The sequence below is a fragment of the Protopterus annectens genome, chromosome 5.part0, assembly GCF_019279795.1.
Source record: "Protopterus annectens isolate FY-2018-M chromosome 5.part0, PAN1.0, whole genome shotgun sequence".
Classification (NCBI taxonomy): domain Eukaryota; kingdom Metazoa; phylum Chordata; order Ceratodontiformes; family Protopteridae; genus Protopterus; species Protopterus annectens.
In genome coordinates this window covers 1,537,807,558-1,537,826,959 of record NC_056735.1, presented here as the reverse complement: position 1 = coordinate 1,537,826,959, position 19,402 = coordinate 1,537,807,558, and positions in this window count along the sequence as shown.

Here is a 19,402-nt window from a genome sequence, read left to right as displayed (position 1 = left end):
GTACTTCAAACAATTGGACCATCCCTTATAACTAAACAGTGATTGCTATTAATTTTAATTACATCTATCTTGTTTAGTTTGCACTTTGACCAGTTTTTAACCCTAAGTCACAATGAGATCATTTTCATGTTGTAAATTATTATTATTATTTTTAGTTGCATTACACTACTTCTGAAGTCTTTTGATCTAGAAGATAATGTCCATACATCGTGGCAGGTCTACTACTGCAACAAGTAGTCAAATGATTCCATTAGGTTTGTTAGATGCGACATTCTCTACTGTGTACTGTGGTGCTTTAAATCCTGTCCCAATTTGCTATGATGATTTTTGCAGTTGTTCGGCTCTGAACAGAATTCATCAGACTCCCAGCCAATAAATTTAAAGTAACTAGTCTATAGCAAACAAGTACTGTCATTATTTTAATGCATGAAAAGTATAAATGCAGATCCCATCCTTCTTTTCTCTTATACTACCTTATTCCTCTGTAATTTGTAAAATATTGTCGTCAGAGATATGACTAGTTCAAAAAATTGCTTTTCTTCTGAATTCTGGTTAAGTGCCATTTGCTTGACTTTTTCATACCTTAACTTTTTAAATAATCATATAGAATTCGGTAATACATAAATAGACTCTTTATTTTCCTTGTTGCTTTTTGCTATTATGCCAGGTGACCATAATGCCTCCCCAGACAGACTCAAACCCATTCATTCCAATGTATTTTGTGTCTTCAGCACAAAAGTATGAACAATTCAGAGAGGCCATCAGTCCAGCAGCCATGTCAGTTACTAGTGCCACAGCGACCCAAGGACCACTCTTTAATAGGCCATCTGGATTAACAATAGAAGGAGCCAGCAGGCAAGAGCCTCATGTCATCAGTGGGGGAGGGGCTAGCACTTCCTCCAAAACTTGTTAACCTGCCTTAGACCCTGCTACCACTTGTATGAACTCACCCCTAAAGCTCCTACCCTGCCAAGGGTTTCACAAGCACAAGCAACTATGGCATGCCTACTTAGCCTCTAACTCAATCTCTTAGGTGATGATAAGAGCATGTCATCATTGTGGGATATCCAGTGCCTTTCACATAATGTAAGCAAGCTGTTACAAATATTCCTCAGAAAACTAATGGCATTAGCTGGGATACCGAGCCTTCGTCTCTCATTGTGTTGCTAACATGAGAAGCCTCTGTTTTCTTAGGAGCAGAACTTACAAGGACTCACATCTTCATCTATATAAATGGTGGAGCTGGCATAGTCAACTCATTCCTATTGTCCTTGCCTGGCTAATCCATTACCTGAGATGCTCTTTAAACTTTGGCCATCTGAGTCATAGTCAGGGCTTCATCCCTGTATGCCACAGAGTTAGGCATAGATATGTCAACAGAGTTTTATTTATCTCATATAGATTCATTTTAATATGTAGTTTTGGTGTTTGCAGTCAATTTTTGGGGAGCATGTGACTATTATAAAGATCAGCTTTTGCCCCAGTACATTAGTGCTTGTAAAGAATGAAAAACATATATAATCTTATTACAGGTAAGTCCACAGCAGAGAAATGACAGGCTGCAGCAAACTGTAGTTTAAAGTCTTTTAATAACCTTTAAAACCCAAAAAACATCGAATATCTCAAGTGCTTTCACCTGGTTCCTACCAGGCTTTATCAAGATTGATTGCTAATGATATATACCAGCTCTAGGATCACTGTATGGAGGGAAAATGGCAGATTCCCCTATACCCACTTTGCACAATCTTGGACAGACATAACACCGGTAAAAGTGATCAAATGAGTTTTGATCATTTCTGCTGGTGTTAAACATGTTTGAGATTACAGACATTCGATTATATGGTGTGTTTCTGTGTTTGCCTAGTGTGACATTTTCAGAAACATGTTATGCTTTGGGTAGAAAGGACTGATAATGCCCATCTTGCATCAATGAGATGTATACAGCTCATAGTAGCTCTGCATCATTTATTACTCTTTTAGCTTTCACTGTCTATCAATCATCATCCTCCTCCTGGCCAATTTACTCATTTGTTCCCAACCACAAGCATGAGAGTCAGCCAGAAGAGGTAGTCATTTATTGGGGCAACAGGGATGATTTGAGAAGTTTTTGAACTTTGGCCCCTATTTCCAAAGCCATAATTGCCAATCTCTCACCCAATGCCTGTTCCTGATTTACCCCCCCCCCCCGCAAATCTTTAATTGAAGAGCAAAAAAGAAAGGACTTTGGCTTTCATGGTAACAAGCCAATTCATTTGTGCCAAAAAAAGGAGGAAATCAAAGCACATTTCTCTACCTGCATTATGATACAGGAAAAAGAAAAGGGAAGGAATTAGGAACTCCTGATTGCACCCTATAACAATTTGCACCCATAGCAACTGCCTCCTTCATCCCAGCCTTGCTACGCTACTGTCTATTTCCCACATGCACTGACTGAAGTATAAAAGAAGGACATACACTGTGCTGATCATGTTGTACATTTTTCAATTCCATAAGGGATGTTTTGTCCAAGCACTATTGCTCCTACCTTGAATAATAAGGGGTGGTTTCTGCAGTCTCCACCAGGGAAATTACACTGTGTGTGCTCTCAAGAGTGTGCACCTCCCTGCCTCTGCAGGAGAGCTGAGTGAGACTTATCCATTCACTCCTCCACCTTCTTTCCTAGCTACTCCAATGACATACCGTCTAATCATAGTCTGGTCATCTGGCTCCATCCTCTGCACCAAAATGCCAGTCTGAATGTAGCATCTTGCTGGGAGAAGGTGCTGCAGTGGTGGATGGAGATAGTGCCAAGGGACTTCGGATGGGAATGTAGAAAATGTATGAAGGCAAGAGGTGATAAAGCACAAATTTGCAGAAAAAGGGCATCACTATCCTGTATAGAGTATCCATGCTCTGTACAACATTGTATATGTTGCAGAAAAAGATAAATTGCTCTTGTTTGTGGTATCATTGCTTTGCAAATGATGTAAAAAATTATATTGAGCTCTCGCTTGTAGCTAAGATCTGCATGACATAGCAAGTAGTGCAGTCATGAATTTTGCATTGCTATATGTGGTAACTAAGCTCTTAACAAAGTTAGATCACAATAATGTTTTTGCAAGGTGTACCATCTCAGCAACTGGGGCATTCACATGGACAAGCTATACGAATATCTCAAGAGTTCTTCAAGTTTGTGCTATAAGTTGTTACAACAGCATCTGTCTGGCTGACCCCACAAAACATGCTGTGTTCTGTATGTGACCCTGAAAACTACATGCTTTGCTAATACTGACATCCTAATAGTGTCTCTCATATATCCCTGGACAATTATGCAAAAGCCAGACATAACATTGTGTGAAATGTTGGGCCACAGTGCATGCTTGCCCTTGTTGCAACAGTTCTGCTTCCCCAGATGAAGTTGTGTAAATCTTCTGCACTGCATCCGCGTCTCTCTTCTCTATGCATGTGCACTGTGGCATGTCATATGTGAGGTTACATGCAACAGATAGCAACTACAGACATAACTTCTTCATAATACATTGAAGTAGAGCTGCCATTTGCACAGTTCCCTTTTTGTATTCTGTGCATCGTGGCCCAACATCATATACAACAACTGTGCAGGCTCTTGAATTCAGAGTGGCAGGGGGCAGCACCCCCTAATGCAACCTCTTAGGCTGCTCATAAATAAATTCATTAAGGCAGTGAATCTGTAGAAAATAAACAATGTTATTAATATTCTTCAATTCTGCATCAGATAAGAACAGGGAAAAACAACTGCCTACTGAATTTTATAAAACGTTCATAACTTATTCAGCCTCATTCTTTTTAATGATTATTCATTTCTTTAAAAATGAAGAGCTGGACCTTACTTGCATCACTGGTATCAAATAAAATGATTTTCATTATAAAATCTAGAAAACCATCTGATTAAAATCAAAGCTATTTTCCTATAACCAGGCTAAATGCTGACTAAAATCACATCTGCCCACATATGCTAACAATTATTTGACTGAGTCAGTGTTTTGTTCTTTCTGCATATCAGCTTATGATTTTTTTCTAAGTAAGTCTATTCTTCCTAAAATGATACATAACATTACTGTTTCTACGACTCCTGAAATGTTTCTTCTGCATTTTGCAACACTTTCCACTGATGCATTTAAGTATTTTGAAATGCTAAACAGAAATTATTTTTAATTCCAAGTTATTATCAGTTTGGGTGCGCAATCATTGATGTAGTTATGCATCTGAATACAAACCAGCAAATTTCATCACAGCTTTTTGTAACAAGGTACCATTTTAGCTTTTCTTCTTTCTGAGGCTCTTATCCAGTGGCTATTCTGCTGAACATGGTTACCCCATAAATAGGAAATGTCCAGTCTGATGCTAAGAGATGCATACTGGTATTCTTTTTGCACTCTAATAATAAACATTAATAGCCATAATGAGCAACTACTGCCAGTTTGTTGGACATTTTCAAATAGTTTTCTGCTCTTTCAACAGATATGCAAAACATTCATTCCAGAAGCACTATTGGAAGTTTCAAGAAACTTATTGTTATTATTATTATTATTATTATTATTATTATTATTATTATTATTATTATTATTATTATTATTTTAATCTTCATAGTCTGTTTGAAGTGTACTTATCTTCTGATTCATCTATTTTGCCACACTACAGCCAATGATTTTTTTTTTATAAAAATGTTATGCACAGGACTATAAAGAAGGCACTGAAGCATAAGCTATAATAATGCTATTAAGAAAAAGGCATCAGAGATACTTAGGGTGTATTTAGAGAAAAGCATAACATGACAGTGTAGTGGTAAATAACACTACAGAATTAGTGTGATATGGCTTGACAGGGAATAGGCATGTGATAACTGGTAACATACAGTAATCACCAAGGATTGTGATGCATAATGAATTTTCACACCTGCAATAATGTCAATAGCTATGCATGTAGACCAAGTGCACTGGGACAGTTGTGACAAAGGGGCAGTAGTATGCGGGTTGTTTGCATGACATGCTCACATTCACATTAAAGTACCCCATATCTGCTGTACGGACACAACAGGCAGCCATTATAAAAGCACCACAGCACCATACCAACTCATTTTATCATATAATGCAGATGAAATGGAGAGATAGGACAGTCAGAAATGAGGGACAGCATGCAGAAGAATATATAAAAAAGGACAATGGGAGATAAGTATAATGTGTGTGTGCATGGGAATTGTACTTTCTTTTTTGGATACAGTGACCCGTGTTTTATTTTTTGAAGAATAGAAGAGGGGATAGTAGTACACAGGTTCAGAGGTAAGTACTAGGCTAGTTGCCCTTGTGGGCCATTTTAAGACTAGCTAATTTTCCTTCCAAAGGTGAGAATCAAATTCTGTACCTCATGTCTGTGGGGTAAAGACTTTAACCATTATACCAACTTCAAACCCTCCCCCCAAAAAATGGGGATATATAGTTAATTAGTAGGCTCACTGCCCTGAAGAGCTATAGCCTAAACAATATCTGAAGGTCAGAATCAAACCATGTACCTTGTGTGCATGAGGTGAAAGCCTTAACCATTATGCCAAACCACCCCTAGGGAGAAAGTGGGAAAAGAGGACAAGAAACAGGTTATAGGGTTTGAAGCAGGGCCACGCAAACAAAGACTGGCAGGAAGCTCGTGAGGCATGGAGGTTGTGACTGTGGAGAGATGCACACTAACAGAGGGTGAACAACTGGTGAGGGAGATGAATGGACTATGAAAAGGAGAGAGGGTGATGCAGAAGAATTTAATATATATATCAGGGATAAGGAGCACTGAAGAAGGCCTTCCAAATCATCACAGAATGTGAATCCACACAGATGTTAGTCATTTCCATGGCCAATATCATGGGTGGGCTATACCTTTGCTGGCCTGATGGCCAGGGTCAGAAAGCTGTGTGATTTAACAACCCATATGAGGAGGCACTTCAGAGTGTCTATGTGGGCATGAAGATACCAATCCAGCTTGGTTTTCACTAGCCAGTATACATGTTTGTAGGTAATGCATAAAGTATGTAGTAGCACATGCCATTCCTGTAGAGCATTAAATTACACCTGTGGATGGTTTTCGGAAAAACATAATATGCATTATTACTGTCCAGGGATTCAGGAGTGCAACAATGATAACCTGCACAAAAAGGCATATACATACCCATAGGATAAGTATCCAACTGGTACTTATCATTTTGTGTGCCAAATCATAGTTGGAGTTCCAAGTATGGTCTAGCATTGCCATACAGGTATGTTATTTGTTTGCATTTACAGGTACTTTCAGGAGTTAATCCAACCAATGGTTCAAAGCATCCCTCATATTAGTGGGGCAGCAATGGCTGAAGATGATGGCATTGTGCATATGACACAGGCTGGTAACAGAATGGCACTGTTAGCCATATTAAAAGTAAAGACCAGACTCATATCAACCACAGCTAAGGTGACTGTGTATGGGCAGAATGAACCTTCAGCATCACATCTCTACATTGAAGTTCATCTTGCCATGTTAGCCAGATCTTTGCTCTGTAGAGGTCACCAACACTGACAGCCTCAGTTGGCCATACTATCTCCTAGATACCACTCCCAGAACAGGATGCAACCTGGATGTCACACTTGACATTAATCTGTGGCTCTGCTGGTCAGTGATCTAGGCTAAGATATCTGGCACATGTTAGTGATATGCAGTTTGCTTTGTTGCCTGCATGAGGACTAGCAACCACTGTAGGGACTGAGACATATTCTGCCATGCATGCAGAGTGACATGGTGTACAAGGCTGGGAGCTGGCACACCCTTTGAAGGAAGTGATGACTCATTTGACAGTTATTGGTGTATCCATTAGTATTCAATCAACCGACTGTCTTTACTGTGCTAGATGATGGAAGCAAAGCGTACAGCTGCATCCCAAGCTTAAACAGATGGTACCTACCATTCATAATATGACTTCACTGTCCATGCTGTCCTTGGCTACCTCTGTCCTTGGCCATGACAAATTCCATGGATGTGGGTGACATTCTTATAGCTCCAATTTGAGAAAAATCCCCCTGGGCAAGCTATTCAGCATCCCCATTTCAATGCAATCACACTCCCATGTAGTGCTACCATGAGTGACAGCTGCCTGTCCCTGTTCAAAAGGTTGTGGAGACAAACATTCTACACAAAAGCCACAGTAGAGGTCAATGCATAGTTCCCATACATGACCTCAATGTGTTATGTCATGCCTTGTCCAGGATGCCTTCAGTCCTGACATTGCAGGGCCATAAGGTATGCAGAGCCAGCCTTACATTACCTACAGTCTCCTAGCAATGTGCCTGGCAACTACACTCACCACATTTGTCCCTTCACTTATGCTAGCACTGCAGTCTCCTGTTACTATCCCCACCTCACATGTGAAAATGATAATAACTGTGCCCTACCCAACCCTCTGGCCTTGGTGAATGTAATGACTTATGCACATTGTGGCCCAGTCTGTGCACTGTACTGTAGCTTGTATGTGTTATTACCTGCATTAATTTTATTCTGTCTTGTCTGTTGCCACGACTCATAATTGGAAACAAGTCATTGCCCCTTTGCCAGTCCATTGACATATTGCACCAGCCTCTGACAACATCTCACTCAGCTACTTCGCCTCTCTGACCACAGGAATGTACTGCGGTATTTTTTCCTGTGTTGTAACTATTTTAATAGCAGCATGTTACGAAACATGGTGCAGACCACAGATTTCATGCTGCAGGTGTCTGGAGCATACTGCATTATATTACCAGAAGTAGCTAAACAGCAGAAGCAGGCCATCACCAGACCAAACAGACATTATATGATTGTATATGTGTGTGATGGTCTTACATCATATACCATCTATGCCATCGTCAGAGGACTGTGAATGAGGGTCATCAACCATGGCTCCAGAGCATATCCTACACAATAACCAGCAAACAACAGTGGGCACATTTATGCTTGCCCTGCTACCCATGTTCTTGAGACCAGACTATCTCAATTTCTGAGTTTGGCATTGTATGCATTTATCAAATACAAGACACTGAGGAAAGTCATCCTGCATGAAACACTGGCAACAGTCATGCTAGGGAGGCGGATCATGAGAATAGTCTGGAGGACATACAGATAAACTGTATATAATAGCTTGTGACCTGCACATCTCATGACAGTTAGAGGAGTAGCAGCTCTTCAAATTGATAAACTAGATGGCCAGTGGATTGTGGGGCATTGATGCTAATGGGGATGTAGTCAGTACTCCCCAGAATCTCAAGGAAATTGACTATATTATAGAATGCCCACACAGTGGTGGTTATATTCTCTGTTGTCCATGGAAAACAAGTATACACTTCCACATTCTGCCCCATCATGTTAAAGAAATGGTGTAGTATTCCTGAGTCTGGTGCCTATAAAACTATTGACATGTCCCCTGATGAACAGTAAAAATTCCCCATAGAAAGAATACTGCTGCAGAAACATTTGGGCCACTGAGATTCATAGTCCATACATCCTCCTTGATTCCATGTGAGGACAGCACGTTTTCTAATTCTCATGTGATACCTTGGTCCACACTGCAGTGTGTCACATGTGCAGTGCAGTGCTACCCATAGCTTGGCACATCGATCAACTGCAGAACCCTTTCATGTGATATGGCTGCAGACTCTGTCAACCATACAAAAAACAATGAAATGAGTATCAGACCCTCATAGGGATTGCAGTAGCTAGCTTTGCTAGTGCAGATGGATAAAGCCCAAGGGCAACCAAGTTGAACTAAGCTTGATTTGTGGTTTGAGCACCTCTCGGAGCTGGTAGTGGGCAGGAAGGCATGATGAGGCTAAGCCTGATAACCTTTCCCTTGAGTGAGGGTTAATAGATCATGTGTGGGTAGGCCACAACTGCTGATGTCGCTCTGTTGGAAGACAGAACAGACAATGTTAGCTGGGTTGAATAAGAATGCATTTTGGTAGGTCAAATGCCTACTAAATTGTGGCATTTCAATCCATGGGGACCAAAATCCACTCCCAGTATGGACAGTTCATGGCTTATCTCAACCTTCATCATGATAGTAACACAGAGGAGCAGTGGCACAGTGGATTTTAAGCTAAACATACCTCTCAGAGCAGCAGGGATGAAATAAAGGTTTTTTTCACATTCTACGGGATCTCTGTCATTACCATCCATTGGTAAGGGGAGTAGCGGTGGTGAAATTGACCCAGAGAGTTTAAACACCTACGTAAACCATCAGAATAAATGGCTGTAGGTTTATAGAGTATAGATTAAAGAGTATACAGGGTATGTAGAACCCAACCCAACAAAGAGAACTCATGAAAAGAAAAGAGAGTTAGAGATTTGAGTTACATTAAGTTTGCCTTCCTAGGTGAATTCTGCCACAGACAGCACTCACAGTGTTTCATCAGTCAAAGACTGCAAAATAATTAGTGAGTAGAGAATTGCTCCCACTCTAACTTCCTTTTCCAGTGGTAAAATAATGATTCTAGTAGGGAAATTTTTACTTTTGACAGAAATTACTAATTGTTATTGTTTGTCGCATAAGTACCAATGTCTGTTTAAAAACATCTAAAATTCCTTCACACATTCTAAAAGCTTTTTTTATCAATACATACATTTGAATCATTTTAGAGGCTTCAAGAGGTAGCAGCTACCTATTATTTGTTTAGAAATAAACAAGAAATATTTAACCACAATGACACAGGCAGGAGTTAATCTGAATAAAAAATGTCAGTACCTCATCCTTACAATTTCATCATCAAGAGAAATTACCCTACAGTAGAAATTCACTGTCTGACACTAATTTGTGATTTCAAGAGTATGATGTGTAATAACATTTTCTTACTTAACAAACTCGTTCCACAGGAAAGAAATAGGTGGCTAGGCGAACAACTCGAAGAGCAATACTATACAATACCTGAGCATTTACAAAGGAAATACAAACAGAACATGACAATTTTTCTTCTGAAAAGAATGCAAATTTGTCTGTCTTTGCATTAAGATCTGTGTAGAAAGAGCTAACACATCACTGCATGTCATCCCAAATCTCTGTCAAAGAAAACTTAATGTGTAATAGTCAAATTTATATCACTTTTCTCTACAAAATCCTCCCTCATCTCCTTGTCAGAAATGTGGGCTAGGATTTAGAAAGGACTACTGCCTACAGTAAGTCCTAAAAATACTGGCAGCCACCTTTTCTAATTTATAGAGATGCCTAACACAGTAATTCTATCCAGTTGGCAGAGTCACCATGATGAGCCATGATAAATGTTAATGAAGCATTCTGGGTGAGTGGCCTGTGCTAATTATCTATTTTGTTCTTCTCCAGAAATGCCAAATAGAAGGCTTTATACACCTGAATGATTCATAATATTGCTCAGGTGCCTAAATTAGCATGGTCACCTGCACACAGTCAAAACTCTGCACCACATCTTACTTCAGTGCAAATGTAGCAGTGGGGAATGTGCTATTGTGTGTATATGTGTAGCAACCTGTTTGTATGTCTATAGGAGTATGAATGATCTCAGATGAGAGTGTGTGTGTGTGTGTGTGTGTGTGTGTGTGTGTGTGTGTGTGTGTGTGTGTGTGTGTGTGTGTGCGTGTGTGTGCGTGTGTGTGCGTGTGTGTGTATCTGTGTGTGTCTGCGTGTGCCAGTGAGTATGTGCATGGATCTCTGTGAGTGTTTGTTATGAATATCAGAATGTGTGTGCTTAACACTGCCAGTGTTTACATGTAATATAGAGATATGCAAATTGGCTAATAAAGAAGTTTTCTTCATTTTGTCTAATCATAATAGTAATCATAATCTGAACTGCATTGCCTATGTTTGCATAAACTCCCTCTTTTGGTTGCAGCAGTTTATGTGAATGCAGAAACTCTTTTCTGAATCCCAGAGATCCATTATAGTCAGATTTGTATCATTCCATACAATTGTTTCTATGAACAGTTTTTTTTTAATATGCCTATAATTCTGGATGTCTGAACAGTTAGATGAAGTAATGTTTTTCCAGGGTATTTCTAAATAAGAGATGAAAGTAACAGCCACTGTCAAAACATCACAATATCAAAAACATAACTCTTCCTCAAGCTGAAATTAAAATGTTTTTAAAGTGAGATGTACATTTTCTGAGAAACAAACTAAATAAAGATTTTTAAGGTATGCATAAACACACAATTCATAAATAATTTGAAATCTTTAACAATGTTCAATATTCAATACTGGCAGCAAACATTAAAAGAAGTAAAAAAAATATAATAACCCTATAGATACATAAATATATCAATACATTTCATTGAGAAATGTATTAATCTTGCTTTCTGTGCTAGTTGAATAACAATGGGTTTGACAAAGTGAAATGAGGTAGGGTGTTAGAAAAGTCCCTTTAGTCATTCTGCAAAAAAATGATATGATGTTGATTAGGAATGTATTGGGTGGAATCTCAGCTTAAATATTATCCAGTAGAGTCAATTATTTTTACTGCAGGCAATGGAAGCCTTAATGACTATGATAGGGCCCCCAGTAGCAGAGTGATGGTTACATACTTAGGATTAAAGTGATAACCTTTGATTAAGGAGATTACTTAATCAGAAGAGTTCACAAAAAAGGATAAAAATGTTTCTGAGTAGATAGATATGTAAGGTTCCACCTTAAAGGGACATAAAATTGGTCAGGATGATGGTTTTACCTGCATTTTGTGTTAGTTAAGGCATGTGATGAAAGCACAAGAGGTGTGGAAACTTATCTTGGGGGGGAGAATCCATGGATTAGGACAGGGGCATAGCTAGGATGGGATGGAGAGTGCTGTCACCAGGTTGCTGTATACCTTTTAATCTCTTATTACAAGAAATCTGAACAAAGCCTAAAATAATGGGTGGGGTGGGGAGGTCAACAACTGAAAAAAGGGGCAGATTTTAAATATTCTTCTTCGAAACGTAAAAAGTTGCTAGAATAACAGGTATTGTGTTAGCACACATTTTCTGAAGACAGTCTGAAGAAAGTCTGAAACTCAAATGTGTATCATTACTTAGTCACCTCAATCCTCAGTGATTTTCCAGTAAACCACAATTATATGAGGAACAGACGAAATATATGAGGCAAAAATCTGGACATTCTGAAAAAATCTGAACAGTTGAGAGGTACAGTGGGGAAAAAGTTTAGGGACATGATCAGGACATGCCAATTATCAATACATTTTTCAGCATTTAGAAATCAATACTGGTAACAATTTTTCAGTCATAACTGAAGTGCTTTATGATTCTGTGTTTGTTAGAAATTGCATCAGCTGCTTGCTATAAAACAGTTTGCTACAGTTTAAAAGGAAAGATTTTTCTTTTGCAGCTCATCTTAAAGTTTAAGGATGGCACTGGGCTCCAGAAGGGTAGAAAGGCTGGAGTTTGGAGTCAGCTAGAGTTTCAGCAATAGATTTGCAGCTGATAAATGGGAGAATTTGATGAAATTATATTGCAAAGAGGCCAGAGAGAGTTGGGTGGAAAAAGATATTAGGGTATGAGGAGACAGTGATGGAAGCAGATGGAGAAGTGAGTTTCATGACTGGAGCTAGAAAAGACATGAAGGGAAGACTGGGAAAATGTAATACATAGAAAACCTGAAGAACTTCTGGTATTAAGAGGGTATTTAATGTGATATTACTAGAAGGTGGGGTGCAAAGTGAAATATTTCTGAGATGTTATACAATGTTTTTTGAGCAATAGAGAGAATGGTTAATGGTTTTGACAAGTAAAAAGAATGGTGGAGGGATAGAGTGAGTTGCAGAAGCATAAATTGTAGATGGCCTGCAGATGGGCATATCCCATTAGATGACTGGATGAGAAAGTGGAAGGAAAGACTGGTAGGATTTATTGAGAAGTAGGGAGGACTGAAAAACTCAGCAAAATAGACTGATGTAGCACAGATGGGGAAGTTACATATGACAGATATTGAGGAGATGTATGGGATGCATGTGAGAGTCTTAAAGGAGCTACCAGTGTGGGTTATGTGAATGAAAATATTAGATTGTTGAAAAAAGAAACAGTCAACCTTAGAAGAGAAATAAAGGAGTAATGGGAATGGGAATTGTTAGAATTATAGAGGGGGGATACAAATATGAAAGTACAAACGGGGATGAATGGATGTCAAACAGTTGTGGGGCAAGATAATGAAATAATGGATTAGTGGAACAGGATTTGAGCAATGGCATAATGGGAGCTAAGCATATGTGGTACTAAGGGCAACCCAGGGTGGCTCAACTATGATGCATTAGTGAGACTTCCTTCTTTGGTCTTTTGAAGGAAAATAGAAATTACTGAAACTTGGAAGCAAAAAGAGCAAGTGGAAAAAGTTGAAATTCAGAAGAGGCACCTGAAAGTTGTTATGAAATTAGTAGGTGCAGATAAATGTTGATGGCCATGGGATAACATTTGCAGAAATGTATAGAGAGGGCTGAAATTAGCTGGAGTGAGCATGTTAGGTGAAATAAGTGTTTTGTGTGTGTGTGTGTGTGTGTGTGTGTGTGTGTGTATGTGTGTGTGTGTGTGTGTGTGTGTGTGTGTGTGTGTGAGTGTGTGTGTGTGTGTATCTGTGTGTGTCTATGTGTGTTTTTGTGCTCGTGCACTTATGCATACATGCTGTACATGAATGCATGTGTGCGTGTGTACATGCTTTTTTGTATGTGATGTTCAGGACTGGATGTGAAAACTTTATATTGATATTAAGATGGCATATCATAAGATTACAAAGCCATTTTATGTGCTAATTCTGGTTTGCAACTGTTGTAACTTGATAATATGGAACTATTGTATAGAATGCTTAATAAACAGATGAAGAAAAAGTTTCTTGCTTCTAGTTCACTAAACCTTACATAATAGTTGATCATTCGTGAGAAAAGTAATGCCTATGCCAGTCTTTGGGGGGCCCTGGACTCAGACTACCTTCAACTCATCATATGATTGTCACCAATTCACTTTAGTGCACAGGAAGAAACCAGTCATGAGGAAATGCTAACTCAAGCTACTATGCTCAAACAAGTGTGTGTGTTTCAAGTAAGTGACTGTAATCTGAGTGTAAACCCTTTTATTCTAACAGTGTGAGCAAGTGACTATACACAATCTACAAAACTTATTCTTTTTAATGACAGCACTTTTTATATCTCAATATTTTATCCTGTTAGAGACATATTGTTTCTTCCTGTGGATAAGAATTTTGATTTAACGTAATTCAGTATTATTTTATCTGATCCCACACAAAAGAAGTTGGCATGTATGTCAAATCAATTTTCCAGTCCCAGAGGCCAAGTAAAAGTAAATGCACATCTCATGTATGAATCACGTTGTTATGTTTAATGATTAGCAGTGGAGTTTTACAGTGTCGAGTTGCCAGCCCAGTGCCCAACCTTCCACAGAAGGCACACACATGTACACACTCACACCTAGGGCCAATTTAGAGTGTCCAATCCACCTGCAGCATGTCTTTGGGATGTGGGAGGAAACCAGAGCACCCGGAGGAAACCCACGCGACCACAGGGAGGACATGCAGACTCCGCACAGAAGTCACCCAAACTGAGTATCAAACCAGAGAACCTTTTGCTGTGAGGCGGCAATGCTAACCGCTGCACCTATCTATCTATCTATATATATATATATATATATATATATATATATATATATATATATGTGTGTGTCTGTGTGTGTGTGTCTGTGTGTGTGTGTGTGTGTGTGTGTGTGTGTGTGTGTGTTGGGACTATGTTGCCCTTATTTGTGAAGGTGAGATTGAAAATCTGGGGAAGGAAAGCAGGAATATTTGTGGAGGTGGGTTGGATGGAAGATAGGTAAGACAGACTACAGGGGCAGTATATGACACATGTGGTGGGTATACACCCTGGATACGTAGTGTCATCTGCGATTTGGAAGCCCCATGAACCTACATATGGAAATAATGGGAACAAGGCCCCTACCCATTGCCAGTCACAACGTCAGCTTCATGGCCCTGAAGGTGCCTGGGCTGGAGGCTGAGCAGGAGGAGCATGTGGACCCTGTGAGTGTGTACTGAGGGCCTCAAGGTGCTGTAGCACATTGCCCAAGTCTCTGTGGAGCTCCCTATGCAACAGACCCTGTACCTAACCTCTGGTGATAGGATCATGTCTGTGTGTGCTCCCGGTGAGGGGGGGGGGCACCATCCCTGAGGTGGTTGCACCTGAAAGTAGTGCAGGACCAGTAGATGAAGAGGCCCCAAGGTAGGTCCCATATGTGATGTGGCCTGGTAACATGACCATATGAAGTGGGAGAGGTGGTTCTACTGGCAACTGATCCATAAACATGCTATTGTGTCACTGTTACAGAACACATGTGGGTAGTAATATTCCAGACATTCCCAGATCATGTCCAAGAGCATGCATACATATCCCCAATAACACAAAACAACAGGCGTGCAGCAATCACATAGTAAACAGACCACATGCTTATATGGAACCATAGTGGGCCTTACAATGGCATGCAGGTGACATTGTCCATAACAGGCCAGTGATGTTAGTGTCCCCACAGGGAACATGGCTACAAACACATAGTACAAAGTGTGGTACAATACGATATATTTTCCAAGGTTAGGTATTCTGTAGCCATACCTATTGAGTGGTGTGATCAGATTATTGTTGCAGATATGGTGGGGGGAGACAGAGATGCTTATTAAGAACTATGATAACCCTGCTGTATGAGTTGCTCAGAGCTGTATTAGTTGCTCAGACCTGTTTCCATCTTTATGTTTTTCAGGCAAGATGTCACGTACGAGACTTCCAGTTTATACAGCGGATGAGAATGAGGTCATCATCACACACCTGGTGCAGCACTACCAGGTGTTTTTCAGCAGAACAGCCCATGAGCAGTAGGAGCGGACCGCCCTGTGGAGCAATCTTGTCCACAGGGTAAATGATGTTGGCCTGCATAACCGCAGTTATGAGCAGGTCCGGCATCATTGCACTGACTTACTTCGCAATTCCCATCGGCATGCTGCTGCAGTCATGGGGATCACCTCACAACAGGGAGGGATCATGCTATCCATCCCCCCGACACATGTTGAGGAGCTCCTTGCTAGCCTTGGGCCACCTGCCCACTTGCACACACAACAACTGGCGAAGAGTATAGTGGAGGTGGGTGCTACATCAGTAGACCACTGTTGCGTATCCATCTGCATCTGTACAGTTAGAGCATGCATATGTGAGATGACATATATATAGTCTGTTGCTGCGTAGTAGTAATAAACAGATGTGCATAAGCTGTAGTATTGTGGGCTTGTACTGTTGATGTACTGTAATGCTGTACCCACCCTGTACCAATGCAACAGCTGTGCAATACTGAGCTATAGTTACATATGACACTCCAGTGCTTGACATTATTGAGTGACCATAGTAGCACCTAACATATGGGGGCCATGCTCACAATGACCAGACATACCCAAGGGGAACACTGGGTGACAGCAGTGAGTCCTTGTAAAACCAACTCCAATCAAGTCAAAGAGGTAATGGAGTAAAAGGTCATGTTTTGTGATCACTTGTCTAGGAAATTAGAAGAATGATACGTTAATGATTGGTATTAATGAGTGTAAGTTTCCAAGTGTGATGCAGGATGGGGAATTTACGTGAATAAACTTGGGACAGTCAGTAACTCAGACACAGGTAGGTATTATGGTGGAATGTCAGTGTGTGTGTGTGTGTGTGTGTGTGTGTGTGTGTGTGTGTGTGTGTGTGTGTGTGTGTGTGTGTGTGTGTGCGTGTGTGTACTGTTAAGAAATGACGTACATGTCTTAGAGTGCATTTTTTGTTTTCCCCTCACAGGTGGCAAGGTGGGTCAGCTTCCCTCCTGCATGCAATCTGAAGTCCGTGTCCATGCAGACACAGAAAATGATGATAGGTGTGTTGAGGCACAGGTGGGGTTGTCAAAGGCCGAAACTATGCCATTGTTTGACATCACCCTGTAATCCACCCCATCACTGCACACAGTCACAGTGACTGCAGATACCCCATCACCAGTGGCCATAGCAGATGGACAGCTGGCAGTTGGAGGCAATGCACAGAACAGTGTGGTATCTATGGCTGCTGTGTCTGGACACAGCAGACATAGCCAGATGTCCGGCAGTGTATCACATAGGCAGATGTACCAGGGTGGTCATAGGAGGGCCACTGTTCATTGTGCCCCTGGCAGAAGTGCCACATCTGGTACCACCAGACGCATATTTCAGGCTGTCATGCAGGCGCAGGCAAGTATGGAACGGTACACAAGACAGGGTGTGAGGCTTCAGAGGGCTGCTTTTTCAGCTATTAGTGACAACATCTGTCATCTTGCGGGTGCCCTTCATGATTATACAGAGGTCATGGATAGACAGTTGGGTGAGATAGTAGGCCTCCTTGCCCATGGATTGCCCATGCTAGAGCATGTGGAGGGACTGGTGTGACAGCCACATGGACATAGGCCAGCTACACCAACATCTGGCAGTCAACATGGACGTGCAAGGACACCAATCTACTCCCATAGTGGCAGTACCAGCCCAGCACTGCAGGGGGGGTGCTGCCCAGAGCACACCACAGCAGGCCATGTGCACGTAGCCCTGGCTAGTCCCAAGAGGGACCTGGCTCCAGCAGACATATGTCCTCATCAGGGGAAAGTAGCCTATTGAGGTTTGTACTGGACGTACCCATGGAACCCCTGGCAGGCACAGTTCTCATGTCCATGGCCAGAGGCAGTGTACTGCACACCCTATCAGGTATGGTCTGCAGCTGTCCAACAAACACCTGTATAGGCCAGCCACATGGCAGAACTGTGTGCGTGCATACCCACACACAATACAAACACACCTAGGGCAACCCCATATCTGCACAAACCACATCACCACAGCCATATCAGTAACTTACACCCCTCACTCACACACATGGTGTCAAATGTATGGCCCACCCTAGGTCTCTGGCAAACCAACAGCACACCCTGGCATCTGATGATACCTGTGCCACATCCCTGTCATCCATAATGATGCAGGGACAGGCTAATATGGTTCTGATGCACACAGTGACTGTACTACAGTGTACCAATGTACTGCTGTGAAGCATGTTGTCAGCAGTAATATTTAATGCTTACATGTCAGGTAGTGTAGCTGTCCAGCCATGATGCGTTATAGCTGTTAGTAACACTGATTGTATTCTCCATAATGTTATCCATTTATGTTGTAGGTGTATATGTGTCAGTAGGAGGATGGTCTGCTGTCATATCTCACAAGGGATATGACACTGTGGTGACACCATGGCTGTGCCATATCCTGGGTACAGTTGAACACATGTCACAGGTCTGTATAACAGTTACTGCCTGTGCCACATGGACAGATGACCCCCTGGGACATGTATATTCAGCAACCTGAAGTAGATCCCTCCACATACATGCACACTCTTACTTGGCAACACTGGGACTAGACCCCTACCTAGGTATGTAGTGCTACTGATGTGTGTGGCTTTAATTGCCCACACCGCACAGCATTTAGGATGAGGTGTTTTCCAGGTTACAAGTTACATGCAGAACATCCCCAGGCATGTACACTATGGTAATGGAGGATGGAATGCTTGTATATGGATAATACATAGTGTGACATACCATCATATACACATTATCAAACACATAACAGTCAGACACACATCCAAGAGACCTGGGCCTATCAGTGCTAACTTGTCAGTGTGTCTAATGTGTTACAGGTAGGCTGCACACAGCACATGCATAACTGGGCTCGATAGTGTTATCAGTTACCTGCATGGTTGTTAGTGACAGTGGTCACCATGCAGTGGCACATGGGTCATGTACTGGGGATACCATTGTGTAATAACAGTATACTCAGCACCCACACCCCACTGGGAATATTGAATGCACTGGAACCCATGATGACACTCTGACATACCCACCATCACACATTGACCAGGACTGCAATACAACCCCTTGTCCATCCCAAGGATGCTGCTACAGGGATGTGTATCTAATGCACATACTACAGGCATAGTAGGGTGATGCATTGTTATGCCTCTCCTATGGGCTGCAACATCACTATCCCTAATACTGTGTGGTAATGCATATTGTAATAGGGGTATGTGGCCTCGGAATGCTGTGCCCTACATATATATACACATGCACATGTACACACACTTGCCAGAACTCAGTGGGCATTCCATGCCTATCAACCAATTTGTACAACAGTGCTGTGCTGATACTGCAAAGCCCAGGTAGCCCTTAGGGAGAGGAGCATAACAAGGTAAATGTAATGTTCGGTACAGCAGCAGCCACATCTAGCTATGGCAGTAGGTGTTGCGGTGGGTGTAAAGGGCCTCAGGGTATTCCCAACTACATGTGTACTAACAAACAGACACTGATATCCTCA